Raw genomic sequence first — 14,053 nt, forward strand, 5'->3', positions numbered from 1 at the left:
ACTCTGCCACATTGGTGGCATTGGTCCAGCTTCAGGAGGTATGGGATCCAGGGAAACTTGGCTGCACAGATTCAGAATTGGCTTGCCCACAAAAAAACAGAGGACGATAGGAAATGGAGCATATTTTGCCTGAAGGTTGGTGGCCAGTGGTGTTATGTGGATATCTGTTTTGGGACCAACCCCTGATCTTTGCGATTTTTATAATTGACTTGGATCAGAAAGTGGAAGGGTGGGTTAGTAAGTTTGCAGAGGACATTAAGGTTGGTGGCGTTGTGGAAAATGATGTAGATTGCAAAGGGACATTGATAGGGGGCGGAGCTGGGCTGGGAAGTTGCAGATGGAGTTCATCTTGGAAAAGTGTGAGGTGATTCACTTTGGAAGGTTGAGCTTGAAGGTGGATTACGGAGTTAATGTCAGGATTCACGGCAGTGTGGAGGAATAGAGGGATCATGTCCCTAGATCCCCAAAGTTACTGTACAAGTTGGTATGGTTGTTATGAAGGTGTATGGTGTGTTGGGCTTCATTAGCCAGGGGATTGAGTTCAAGAGCTACGAGGTAATGTTGTAGCTCTGTAAAACTCTGGTTAGACCACATTTGAAATATGTGTTCTGTTCCAGTCTCCTCATTACAGGAAGAACATGGAAGCTTTAGAGAGGGAGCAGAGGAGATTTACCAGTATGCCGTCTGGATTGGAGAGCATTTCTTATGAGGATGATTGATCAAGTTGGGGCTTTTCTCTTTCAACTGAAGGGAGATAAGAGGAGATGTGATAGAGGAGACAAAAAGATAAGAAGCATAGATAGAATGAGCAGCTTTTCCCGTGGTAGAATGGCTAATGTGGGAGGCATTATTTTAAGGTGATTTGAGGAAAGTATAGGGGAATATCAGAGGTAAGTTTTTTTTTTACAGGGAGCGATGGGTACATGGAACACTTCAGGGGTGATGGTAGAAACAGATACATTAGGGACATATAGTATAAGAGGCTATTAGATAGGCATATGGATGAAAGAAAAATGGAGAGCTATATTGGAGGTAAGCGTTAGATTGATCTTAGAGTAGGTTAAAGGGTTAGCACAACATCGTGGGCCAAAGAGCCTGTACTGAGCTCCACTGTTCTATGATCTATGTTATCACAACTTTTCCAAATAGCACTGCATCACCTCACCACGCAGTCAACCCCGGCTCAGTGCCTAACTCCCCGACAATTCAGTGAGGAACCTTTCGAAAGTCCATGAGGTGCAGGAATTGGGTCTTCATGCTGCTGAAGACAGGCTTCCATGCATGACCCACAGATGGTATTTGGCAGAATAGGTATCGCATTGTGACTGAGATCATCGACTTCCTTCCCTGCATGCTCGGTGCCAACACCACTGCACTACACAGTTTAGCGATGGCAGGAGAACTCTAAACATATATGATAAAGCAAGTACAATGCAGACCAATTTCACAGCACTCTATTACCTTGCAAGCAGAGTTATTAACAGCATTTTAAAATCAGTGTGTTGGTAGAGCAGTGATTCAGTGTACTTTATTTCTTCAAGTCAGTTCTTACCTGTCTGTCTAGTACTACATTCAGACCTATGACCTGCTAGGAGATGATTAAATTGCTGATAATGTTTAACGTTAGCACTGAGCTTCTATGTCTCCAGTTCATCCCATATTTGTGCAGAACATCTCAGCTCCTGATCCTGAACACAACAGTATACCAAGGCTGTGTACTTAAGGGAAGATGCGTTCATCTGATTCCCAGGACCAGTAACAGGTGTACCTGCCTGCAATTCTAAAGAATATGGAGGACTCCAGCACCAAAGTGGCTTTGGGCTTTGCGTAGGGATTAAAGTCCATCCTTATCAGCACAACCTCATGGAGGAAGGAGGGAAGTCCAGCTTCCATTTCAGCTGAGACTGAAGAAACCCAATTCAAGGTACTGCAGTGAGGGCTCACAATGTCATGCAGGCTCTGTCTGATAATGTCATGGATCTGAACCCGTGTTTGATGAAGGTTGCAGGGTAGGACATCACAGCAGCATAGCAATCTGTTCTGAGAATATTGAAGTGCTACCTTGGAGAAGTGGCAATGGCATCGGTGCGACTGATCTTGCGTCCTTGCTCAGATAAGAGCTTTTCTGATTACATACAGCCAATTAAACTACAAGTAAGCTATAACTATCAGCCAAGACACTTACTGCTCTTGCTAAGTACAGACCGAAGCCAGACCTTTAGGTCAATGTCAACTTCCAGCTTTAGTCCCACTTTTGTAAAAATGAGCATTTGTTCTCCAGCCTTGCCAGAGATACTGGGGTACACTGGGATGGGAAAGGCAAAATGGAAGACAAGCACGAAGGGGTAGTAAAAGGAAAGTAACATCTAAACTTTCATATTTGTTATTTCCGATTCCTGCTCAATTTTTCCGGTCCAACCTTCAAAGCATTTAAGAATTCTACTCAAGTTCCGTTTCAAGTAGTATTGAAGTTTGTTATATACTTCTGAATAGTTTGGCTTGTTTTTATTTATACGTTTGGCTTATAATGTATGTTTTTGTTGCCTTCCTAATTTTCATGAAGGCCAAGCAGACCCAGCAGCAATGAACTAAGGTATTTGACTGGTAAGTTGGAAATGGAGATGAGGGAGGGAGTTTCTTGATCTCACAGTCAGATGTTTATAGGCCACATGTCCAGAAAGGGGGAGGGTCCTTTAAAGTTATTTCCTTCCTTCTTTAGAACAGAGAAGACAGAACAATACAGCACAGGAACAAGCCCTTCTGTTGTTTCTGGGCCAAAAATGATACCAATTTAGACTAATTCCATCTTCCTGCTCATGTGTCTGTCTAAGTGCCTTTTGAACATTGCTATTATATATGCTTCCACTACCTCTTCCGGTAGCACATTCCAGACACCTCTGTGTAAAAGAATTGCTTCACACATCTCCTTTAAACTTCACCTTCTCACCTTAAGCCTATGTCCTTGACTTTCCACCCTGTCCATTTCTTCCGTAATTTTATACACTTCTATCAGGTCGATCCAACACTCCAGAGAAAGTGATCCAAATTTGATCGACCTCTTCTTTTAGCCAATACACTTCAGTGCAATACATTTTCAGCTCACTAAAGCTCTCGTAAAAGCAACAAGAGTGATCAAAAATTGAAAGAATAGCTCTGTGCAATATTATTCACCCTTGTTCTCATTTCCCTTTCTTGCTACATTTTTCCAGTGCAATCTTCAAAATATTCAAGAATTCTGCTCAAGCTTCAGTTTCAAGTTGAATTAGAGTTTTCTTCATGCATTGATATTGTTGCTATGACCAGAATGTTGACAGGAGATGAATAACCCATCAATCAATACAGTAATCAAACGCCCTTTAAAACCAATAAACAACAGATCATTGTACCATAGGGTACAATCAACATGATTATCACTGAATCCAGATTTATTCTAAATGAAGTAAAGGGTGACATTTTAATGTGGGCACAGGAACTGCGACAGCTGGGGTATATGGATTCTAATACTTGAAGGTATTGAGACAAGCTGAGAAGCACACTGGCTTGTTGGATTCATAACCTGTATAGTTTGACCCAACGTGAGTCGAGTATAACATTCATGTTGACACCTCATTACCATTAATACTGTCTGATTAGTCCCAACCACCAATGGGTTATTATTGGCGGTGCATTTTCAACAGCCACTGGCACAGGCAGAAACAAACTGCAGTTGACTGAAGATGTGAATTTGTAGCTGCCTGTAAGCAAACATATCTCAAGGTTGTATAATTTATACGTTCTTTGATAATAAAAGCACTTTGAAATCCTTTGACTGTATCGCTTGTAGAGCAAATGTGCAATACCTCAAGCTCATTGTGGAAATCATTCCACTGTTTATGGCTCTGTAAAGAACACAAGGCAGAGGAGAGATAAGAATCAAGATTCCAATTGTTAGATGTGTTTCTGGATGCCTGAGAGGAAGAGGTGGGAATTGAGGGTCCACGGGTTCCCCACATCCATTACAAACAATACTGGAGGAACTGGGAAGTTAAGCTTCCCATCAACAGATCCCATTTCCAAACCACCAAGACACTGCCCTACATGACTATCAGTCACCAAATAAAATGACTACTGCAATTCTTTTTGAATGTTCAAAAGACTCCCAGATACTTGCCACCACCTTCACGCTCATAGTTATATCTCATGCCTTTTACACACCAGTTATTTTTCAGTGGTGTTGGCGCGTGGCCAAGTGGTTAAGGTGTTCATCTAGTGATCTGAAGGTCGCTAGTTCGAGCCTTGGCTGAGGCTGCGTGTGTGTCCTTGAGCAAGGCACTTAACCACATTGCTCTGCGACAACCCGGTGCCAAGCTGTATGGGTCCTAATGCCCTTCCCTTGGACAACATCAGTGGCGTGGAGAGGGGAGATTTGCAGCTTGGGCAACTGCCGGTCTTCCATAAAAATAAACCTTGCCCAGGCTTGCGCCCTGGAAACTTTCCAAGGTGCAAATCCATGGTCTATCGAGACTAAAGGAAGCCTACATTTTTTTAGTGGGAATGGATGGCTCAGACATCCTTCAAAAAAAGAAACAAACAGCTGGAGCGGTTGGCCAGCTTTTGTTGGTGGGGGGGGGGGGGGGTGTGGAGAGGAATTCCAGGCAGTAGCCAGCTTTGGGTCTGTGAGAGATGAGGGAAGATAGCTAGTATAAAGAGGAGAGGTGGAGAGGTGAGTGAGGGGATGTTAGAAGATAGATGGAGGGTGAAGGATGATGAGCAGAAGGTGCCAAGTGGGGTGGGGGATGGGTAAAGTGGAGCCGGGTGGTCACGGATAGAGCTGGGAGACAGAGGCAGGTGGATGATAGGTGGAAGTAGGCAGACAGAGACAGAAAGAGCCAGGATGAGGGAGGGGAGAGTGAATATGGAGACAGGGGCTGGAATATGGTAACCAGGGACACAAAGACTACAAGTGGTGGGATCTGATAAGCTATAAAGATGACAATGAGAAGAACTGAAGGAGAGATAAAGGGCAGATGGAACCAGGTGAGGGAGAGGATACTGTGAGTGTAGTGGATAGAACCAAGAGAGGGAAGGGGACAAAAATAAGTAATAGGGCTGGAGGAGGGTGGGGAAAGGGAACAAAAATGAGATGACTGGTTGTAGAATAGAGGAAGAGGGAGAATGGGACACATGAGGGAAAGAGTTCCTGAAAATGGAAAATTCAATGCTCGTACTATTGGAAAGTAGAATACCCAGTCCATCTGTAATTTTCTTAAACTTTTTAAGAGTCACCCATACTAAACAGGTCATTGCCTCAACCAGCATTTTTTAAAGTCAAACATTAACAAACTCGCAATGAATTAATGATCTGTGGTTGTTAGTTCTTTCTGCAACCATTCTGTGAGTTCAGCCTGAACCTTTCTAGGTGGGAAAACTAGTTAAGTCCCACAGAGAAGGAGCACTTTTGTAAATAGTTTATTAAAACCAGAAATAAAATAAGTTTTAACACTACAAATGACATGAGATGTTGCATGAAATTACTAAAGATAAAAGACATTATCATCTATTGTACTCTAATATGACTTCTGTATTCTGTGCCTTACCTCACTTTAACTCTCAACTGTAAACTTCTGAACTTTGAAGATTGGAGGAGTTGCGGATGGAGCTGTAGGTTGTCGAAGGTTACAAGCAGATATAGACAGGATGAAGAATTGGGCAGAAAAGTGGCAGATGGAGTTCAATCTGGATAAGTGTGAGGTGATGCATTTTGGAAGAACAAACCAGAAGGCTGAGTACAGGGTTAATTGTTGGTTACTTAAGAGTGTGGATGAACAGAGGGACCTTGGGGTTCAAATCCATACATCCCTCAAGGTCGCTGCACAGGTTGATAGGGTAGTTAAGAAGACCTATGGGATGCTAGGCTTCATTAATGGGGGATTGAGTTCAAGAGTAGAGAGGTTATGTTGCAACTCTACAAATCTCTGGTGAGACCACACTTAGAGTATTGTGTTCAGTTCTGGTCACCTCATTATAGGAAGGATGTGGAAGCTATGGAGAGGGTGCAGAGGAGATTTACCAGGACGTTGCCTGGACTGGAAAACAAGTCTTAAGAGGCAAGGCTAGCAGAGCTGGAACTCTTTGGAGCGTAGAAGGATGAGAGGCGGACTTGATAGAGGTCTACAAGATTATGAGAGGCATAGATAGGGTGGATAGTCAGTACCTGTTTCCCAGGGCACAAATAGCAAACACCAGAGGGCATATGTACAAAGTTAAGGGAGGAAAGTTTAGGGGAGACATCAGGGGTAAGTTTTTTACACAGAGGGTTGTGAGTGCCTGGAATGACTTGCCAGGAATGGTGGTGGAGGCTAAAACATTAGGGGTATTTAACAGCCTCTTGGACAGGCACATGGATGAAAGAAAAATAGAGGGTTACGGGGTAGTGTGGGCTTAGTACTTTTTTTAAGGTATGTATGGGTCGGTACAACATCGAGGGCTGAAAGGCCTGTACTTTGCTGTAATGTTCTAGTGTCTAGTGACTCTCTCACTCTCATTTGCATAGCAAACTCTCCTTTAACTCTGGATAATTTTAGACTTAGCTCATTAAGATGACCACTCTAGGTGTTTGCTCATGGGCAGCTTGCAGGTCGCTCCCCCCCTCTTTCTTTCTGTCCCTTGAACTAAGATTCCAAAAGCATCGCTCCTTGATTTATTCAGCCTTTCATTTCGTTTTATGCTATCTCCATCCTGTTTGTTTGATATTGATGTTTTGATGGTGAAAAGTTTGTCTTTAACCTGTTAATAAATATTGCCCCTGATGTTCACACTTGTAAATATCTGTTGAAGACAGAGATAGACTCACTGAAGTGATCTTTTTAATTATGCATTGACTTGTTACTTAGTGGCAATGGCACATAGCAGGTGTGCAGGAAACAGAACCTACCTTTACATAAATTAACACTTAAGGATTTTCTTTCCAACTTATGGCCTTTTTGAAAAAGAATCAGCACTAAATTTGAACTCCCCACAATCTTTGTAATGGGATTTCAGTCAATGTTTGGTTGGAAGGTTTCAGCCTGAAACATCGACTGCACTCTTTTCCATAGATGCTGCCTGGTCTGCTGAGTTCCTCCAGCATTTTGTGCGTGTTGCTCAGATTTCCAGTATCTTCAGATTTTCTCTCGTTTAATGTTTGGTTCATCGGGATTTGCACATCCTTAGTGAAGACATCTGGTCGCATGTCTGCTCCTAATGTTACCTGCTGCAAATATTGGGTTCTCCCTATGAGCTGACCAAGCTATAGTATGAACTATACTGATACCCACCAGTAATGACACCAAATCACTATTGCGTACTGACTGCTACCATAATCTCCCTCCTCAATACTCAGCATAAGAGTGGCACTCACTATGGCACCCCCACAAGGGAGAGACAAATTAAATATGAAAATCATTATAGTTACTGGATATCTGACACTCAACAAGTTAGGCAGCATCAATGGAAAGACAAACGATGTTAACATTTCAGGACCGAGAACCTTCCAATGAACCTTGGGCAGAGCTGAGGCAAGTTGGTGTCTGTGCTATGTAAATAACATGAGGGTCATTAAAAGTCATAGAGGTAATCATCTATCAGCTTCTTACAATGCGGTCCCTACCCTGACACCTCCATAACAGTTCACACCTCCATTCATGCAAATATAAGACTAGTGGCCCTCTCATTACCACTACAACATTTAACAAACCTCATATGATTGGTATACCTTTAAATAACTCACAGAGTTTATAAGCCAGAAAACTACCCACCATGGATCAGAACTGAAGAAGCCTCTTGGATGAGTGGTGAACTGTCTTCCAGACAACACAGCAAGTCTAGTTGCCTTAATTTACTACTGCTTGATAAAGAGCTTCTTATCTGGCAACTTGCAGCATTCACATTGATGGGTTTTCAAATAAGTGGTGCTAGACCATCAATGGATTGAAGGAAATGTCATTTTGGGGGAACTAGAGCTCTCAGGATAAAACCTGAGGGTTCCTATTATCAAGTTGCATAGAACAGGGTCCAACTGTGGGAGAACTTGTAAAGTATAACATTTGCATTGGACTTCAAAGCTAGAGCAAATTAAAAGAGCAACAGATAAAGAAATTGCTGATAACTTACTGGAGAATTAATCCAGATTTCATGGCTGCAAAATTCAACCCTAAAATGCACATTATATGATGCTATTGCAATTCATTTGACTTCAGAATAGCAACCAAAACTCTCAGGCACATTTGCAATGTGAATTGCATCAACCACGATGTTGGTAAGGGAGCGCACACCTGGAACACCTGCCACAAATAAACAGAATTGGCTAATAATTCCTTCAATCTAATTCCATGTTCTGTTGCCAATTTAGAATTCCATATTTCAGCTAATTTCCACTCCTAATCCCACATGGCAAAGCAGATCTGGAAGATCAGAACTGGGTATCTATATGAGGTATGGTGAGCCTGCAGCAGCAGCAGAAATGAAGGAGCAATAATCTGTAACCAAATGGTCTGACACGCTCCTCACTCTATCAACACCATTTAGCCATTTGTTCAATGAGTAATGCAGAAGGTCATGCTTGAAGCAGCACCAGTTGTGTCTCCAAAATAGCCATGTGCCAATTTATGAAGATGCAGATCCAAAGGATCAGATCAAAGCTCTGCAATTCTAGTCATAAATTCCAATCAAGACTGAGATTCTGGTCAAGATGGTGCCAAGCTGAGGTCTCCATCAAATTGTTTCCCAGACTTAGTTATTTTAATTTGTAGGGAGAGTGTGGGGGATGGAACGAGAGTTAGGGGTCAACTCTGAACCCACTGCAAGTCCACAGGGGAAGTCCAAGGCCCAATGTCTGTGAGCCTGAGTCTACTGGAGGCTGGAGACAGCCTACCCTGGGGTTAGAGGACAGTGTGTGTGAGCTGGCGGGAGAAAGGTGGGGGGGGGGGGGTTTCTTGCTGTTGCTATGTTGCATGTGTTCTATGTTGTTCTGCTGAGCATTGTGGGCGTGCTACAATGGTGCTGAAATGTGTGGAATTAAGGGCTATGGGGAAAAGACAGGTAGGTGGAGATGAGTCCGTGGCCAGATCAGCCATGATTTTATTGAATGATGGAGTAGACTCGATAGGCCAAATGGCCTACTCCTGCTTCTATTTTTTGTGTTTTATGTGGTGATCAGCACATACTTTGTTGTGTTGCTTAACACAAATAGCACATTTCACTGTAAATGAAATAAATAGATCACAAGATTACAAGACAAAGGAGCAGGAGTAGGCCATTCAGCCCATCGAGTCTGCTCTGCCACTCCACCATGAGCTAAACTATTCTCCCATCCAGTTCCAATTTCCAGTTTTTTCCCCATATCCCTTGATACCCTGACTAATTAGATACCTAACAATCTCCTTCTTAAACACCCTCAATGATCGGGCCTCCACAGCTGTATGTGGTAATGAATTCCATAAATCCACGACCCTCTAGCTAAAAAAATTTCTCCTCATCTCTGTTTTAAATGGGTACCCTCTAATTCTAAGACTGTGGCCTCTTGTACTGGACTCACCCACCAAGAGAAACAGCCTTTCCACAATCTACTCTGTCCAACCCTTTCAACATTCAAAATGTTTCTATGAGATCCCCTCTCATTCTTCTATACTCTAATGAATACAGTCCAAGAGCCGACAAACGCTCCTCATATGATAGTCCCTGCGTTCCAGGAATCATCCTCATAAATCTTCTCTGAACTCTCTCCAACATCAGTACATCCTTTCTAAGATAGGGGGCCCAAAACTGCACACAGTATTCCAAATGGGGTCTCACCAGTGCTCCCTACAGCCTCATCAACACCTCCTTACTCTTATACACTATTCCTCTTCAAATGAATACCAACATAACATTCGCTTTCCTTACTGCTGATCCAACCTGGTGGCTAACCTTTAGGGTATCCTGCACAAGGACCCCCAAGTTCCTTTGCACTTCCGATTTTTGAATTTTCTCCCCATCTAAATAATAATCTGCCCGATAATTTCTTCTTCCAAAATGTACAACCATACATTTCTCAACATTGTATCTCATGATGAATCCAGACTGATTCCAGAGATGAGAGGGTTAGACTATGAGGAGAGATTGAGTCACCTGGGTCTGTACTCTCTGGAATTCAGAAGAATGAGAGGAAATCTTATAGAAACATATACAGTTAAGAAAGGGATGGAAAGTTGTTTCCACTGGTAGGTGAGACTAGAGCTAGGGGACATAACCTCAAGATTTGGGGGAGTAAATTTTAGACAGAAATAAGGAGGAACTGCTTTTCCCAGAGAGTGTTGAATCTGTGGATTTCTCTGCCCAATGAGGCAGTGGAGGCTACCTCAGTAAATATATTTAAGACAAGGTTAGATAGATTTTTGCATAGTAGGGAATTAAGGGTTATGGGGAAAAGGCAGGTAGGTTCAGATGAGTCCATCGTCAGATCAGCTGTGATCTTATTGAATGGCGGAGCAGGCTCGACAATCCAGATGGCTGCCTCCTTCTCCTATGTCTTATGTTCTTATGAATCTGAATCTGGATGGCAGGAGACAATTATCAGGTTGAGGAGGAGCGGGTGCTCTAAGAATGTCACCATCCTTAGCACGTCATTTGCTGTTTGCCATGTTTAATCCTGAGTGGTTTTCCTTTCTCTTCTCATCTTTGATGAAGTGATGACAAAGACTTGTTTCCACAGCCACTTCCCTTACCTCATCAAGTATCATAGAATCACAGGGAGAGCACACGCCAGGTCCTGCAGCTCATTGAGATTTTACACTAAGGGTCGTGGGGGCCTCGAATGCACAGCCAGGGATGGTGGTGGAAGCAGATAGAGGCATTTCAGAGACTCTTAGCAAGGGAACATGCTGAGAATGGAGGGATATGAGCCAGGTGCAAGCAGAAGGGATTAGGTGTCATTACCTTTAATTGGTTCAGCACAACATCATGATCCAAAGGTCCTGTTTTTGTGCTGTGCTCTTATCGATGTTCTGTGTTCTTATCCTCGACGACCATCAGCCACCACTTACATCAGGGTTCCCAACCTTTTTTATGCAATGGACCCCTACCATTAACTGAGGGGTCTGTGGACCCCAGGTTGGGAACCCCTGACTTACATCAACCCTACATTAATCCTTTTCTTCTTATTCTCTCTGCATTCTCCCAAACTCTACCACTCACCTACACACTAGAGGGAATTTATGTGGGACCACCTGACTCTCCTTTGGGATGTGTGAAGCACTCAGAGAAAACTGAGGCAGTTACAGGACCAACGATAACATACACACAAGCAGAACCCAAGCTACATATACACACATATACCTAACACTTTTGCACAATACAGTTTACTCTCTGGCAGAGGGCAGAGCCCTCAACTGCATCTCAGTTTTTTCCAGCACCTCTGTTTACACCCTCCTTTCGTCCCAGGCAGAGCAAGAACAGGTTTCCCTGGTCCTTGCCTTCCAAACATTAGCCTACACATTCAACAGATCAAATAAGCACAATTTCCACCACTTCCAATAAGATCTGACAACTGGATACATATTCCCCTCCCCTCGCTTTCCCTTTCAACTCCTTTTGTGACCACTTGATCCACTCCTCGTCCTACGTCTCATTCCCGTGTAACTGAAGGAGACTCAACAGCATCCCTTTCATATCTTCTCCTTCCAGCATCCAGGGACATAAACAGCCTTTGCAGGTGAAGCACTGATTCACTTGCATTTCTTCCAGTCAGTCTAGTAAATTGGATTATCCACTCTTTGCACACATGCATGGTTTAAGCCACTCTCAATGACATTTGCTCCATCTGGCTAGAAGCATAGGATTATATACTGCAGCTCAAAGGGAGGCCTTTTACAATCATACTTTTGTCAGCTCTATCAAAACTAATCCTACAAAGCTTTCCAAAGAAATAGCCTTTGTTTACCCAATTCCCTTTGGAATGGTGCTGGCAAGTCTGTTTCCATTAACCTTTCAGGCTGTGAATTCCATATCATAAAGACCTTGCTGCATTGAGACATTTTTCATCTTCTTCCAAATGCTTCTGCCAATGATCTAAATCCTTGTCACCCTGATTACTGAACCTTCTGGCGTAGTTCATCTTATTCCTTAAAATATAGAATGAAAGTCATTTGGTCCTCTGGCTCCCGTGCCAGCCCACAGATAAATTTATTCTCCCATTAGTTTTTTTCCCCGTGAATTACATTATCATCAACTTCTGCCCCGCCCCCCCACTGGAATCTGTCACTCACATGCACGCCAGGGGCAATTAACCTTCTGACCTGTGTATCTTCAGGATGTGGGAGGGGATTAGAATACATGAGGAGAATATGCAGACTCCACACAGAGGAGAACCATGATCAGGACTGAACTTGAGTCTTCCGAGCAGTGAAAAGACCATTCTATTGGTTGTATCACTGAGCCAAACTGGAATTGGAAGAACTATCTTCCAATCTGCCTGGAGATAGAACCTGGAGGCACATAAATAACTCCAGTCATTTATTACACTCACATGTATCTGCCATTATTCAATAGGTTCTTGCACTTGAATCTGTGGCTAATAGAAATCACACACCACATGGCCCAATTCTTAACCCTTTCTGTCAACGCTTCTCCTCCTGACAGATGTTAAGCACTAGAGTTGTCTGCCCAAACATTCTGTCCCTCAGTTCCATCCAGCTTTTGTTTAGATGGTGGAATTAATATTTTTGAAAGCAAATTTGATAGTGAACATCCAACAAATCCAGATGATGGTAATCAGAAATAAAGACAAGCTCAGGTAAAATCTAAAAACATCAGGTAATCCTGCAAACACGAGGGAATCTGCAGATGCTGGAAATTCAAGCAACACACACAAAATGCTGGTGGAACGCAGCAGGCCAGGTAGCATCTATAGGAGAAGCACTGTCGACGCTTCAGGCTGAGACCCTTCGTCAGGACTAACTGAAAGGAGAGATACTAAGAGATTTGAAAGTAGTGGGGGGGGGGGGGAGAAATGCGAAATGATAGGAGAAGACCGGAGGGGGTGGGGTGGAGCTGAGAGCCAGAAAGGTGATTGGCAAAAGGGATGCAGAGCTGGAGAAGGGAAAGGATCATGGGACGGGAGGCCTCGGGAGAAAGAAGTCCTGCACAATGGTTATATTCCTGTAATTTTAACCCAGATTTCTCTCTCTTCACTAGCACTACGTGATCTGTTGGGCATTTCCAGCATTTTCAGCACAGAGGCAAGCCTCGCAGAGCAGAGGCCTAGGTTCGATCCTGAAATCAGGTATGGTCTCTGTGGAGTTTGTATGTTCTCCCTGTAACTTTGATGAGGTCTCTCCTCCAGCATCACCAGGACCCGACAGGTGATATATCCCTCCCTCTTCTATGCTGCCTGGCCTGCCAAATCTTTCCAGAATCTTTCTGCTTTATTTAATATAGTTTGTACCTTCATTGCTCTGTTCTTATTTCAAATATTGCTTTGTTTGTGTACTTCATAATGTAACAGGGGAATGTTACTATTTTCTTGACCTATTTACTGATAGTTCTGATGGTTGCTTGAGAGAAAAAGAAAACAGAAAACAAAGAACTAACATGAAGGAAGGAATTCATGAACTGTAGAGAGAGGTTGGATGGGGCAGAAGCTGACCATGGGGCATGGGGGTGGGGGACGAGGATAGAAAGTGATTTCAACAGGTCTCTGTAAAACAAGTGGGCACTTGCAGTTCAGGAACCAAATCAATGCCATGTGATTTGTCTATGTGGGCTGTGGGTAATTCCTGTTCAGCAGCCCTTTAGGACAGGAGGTCAAATATTCAACACCTTAACTGCCTGGACAGTAGGTTTGCCATCAGCTCTCAGAAAACACCAGCTCTGTCCCATCTCCATAAATGGGGTGGTCCACGGTATTCTCCAGTGTGTAGGAACTTGGAAGAATGGTGTGGAGGCCAGGGAGTCAAGATGAGGATCAATCCATTCCCAACACCAATTTCCTGGCCCACACAGGTCCCAGGATTTCACCGAGTGTCAGGCTTGGGAGCCAGGGACCTGGCTCAGCTGGGAC

General features: G+C 43.4%; 1 long non-coding RNA gene across 1 annotated transcript in view; it reads left to right on the forward strand.

Moving 5' to 3' along the window:
• The first annotated feature begins 1,695 nt into the window (after positions 1 to 1,695).
• Positions 1,696 to 14,053, forward strand: part of LOC140735111 (uncharacterized) — a 36,086-nt gene continuing 23,728 nt past the window's right edge. Inside the window, exons 1-2 of the long non-coding RNA XR_012100692.1 lie at positions 1,696 to 1,924; positions 13,189 to 13,276. This is a non-coding gene — a long non-coding RNA (uncharacterized lncRNA). The remainder of the gene's footprint in view (positions 1,925 to 13,188; positions 13,277 to 14,053) is intronic.

The sequence above is a fragment of the Hemitrygon akajei genome, chromosome 11 (genome assembly GCF_048418815.1).
Source record: "Hemitrygon akajei chromosome 11, sHemAka1.3, whole genome shotgun sequence".
NCBI classification, from domain to species: Eukaryota; Metazoa; Chordata; class Chondrichthyes; order Myliobatiformes; family Dasyatidae; genus Hemitrygon; species Hemitrygon akajei.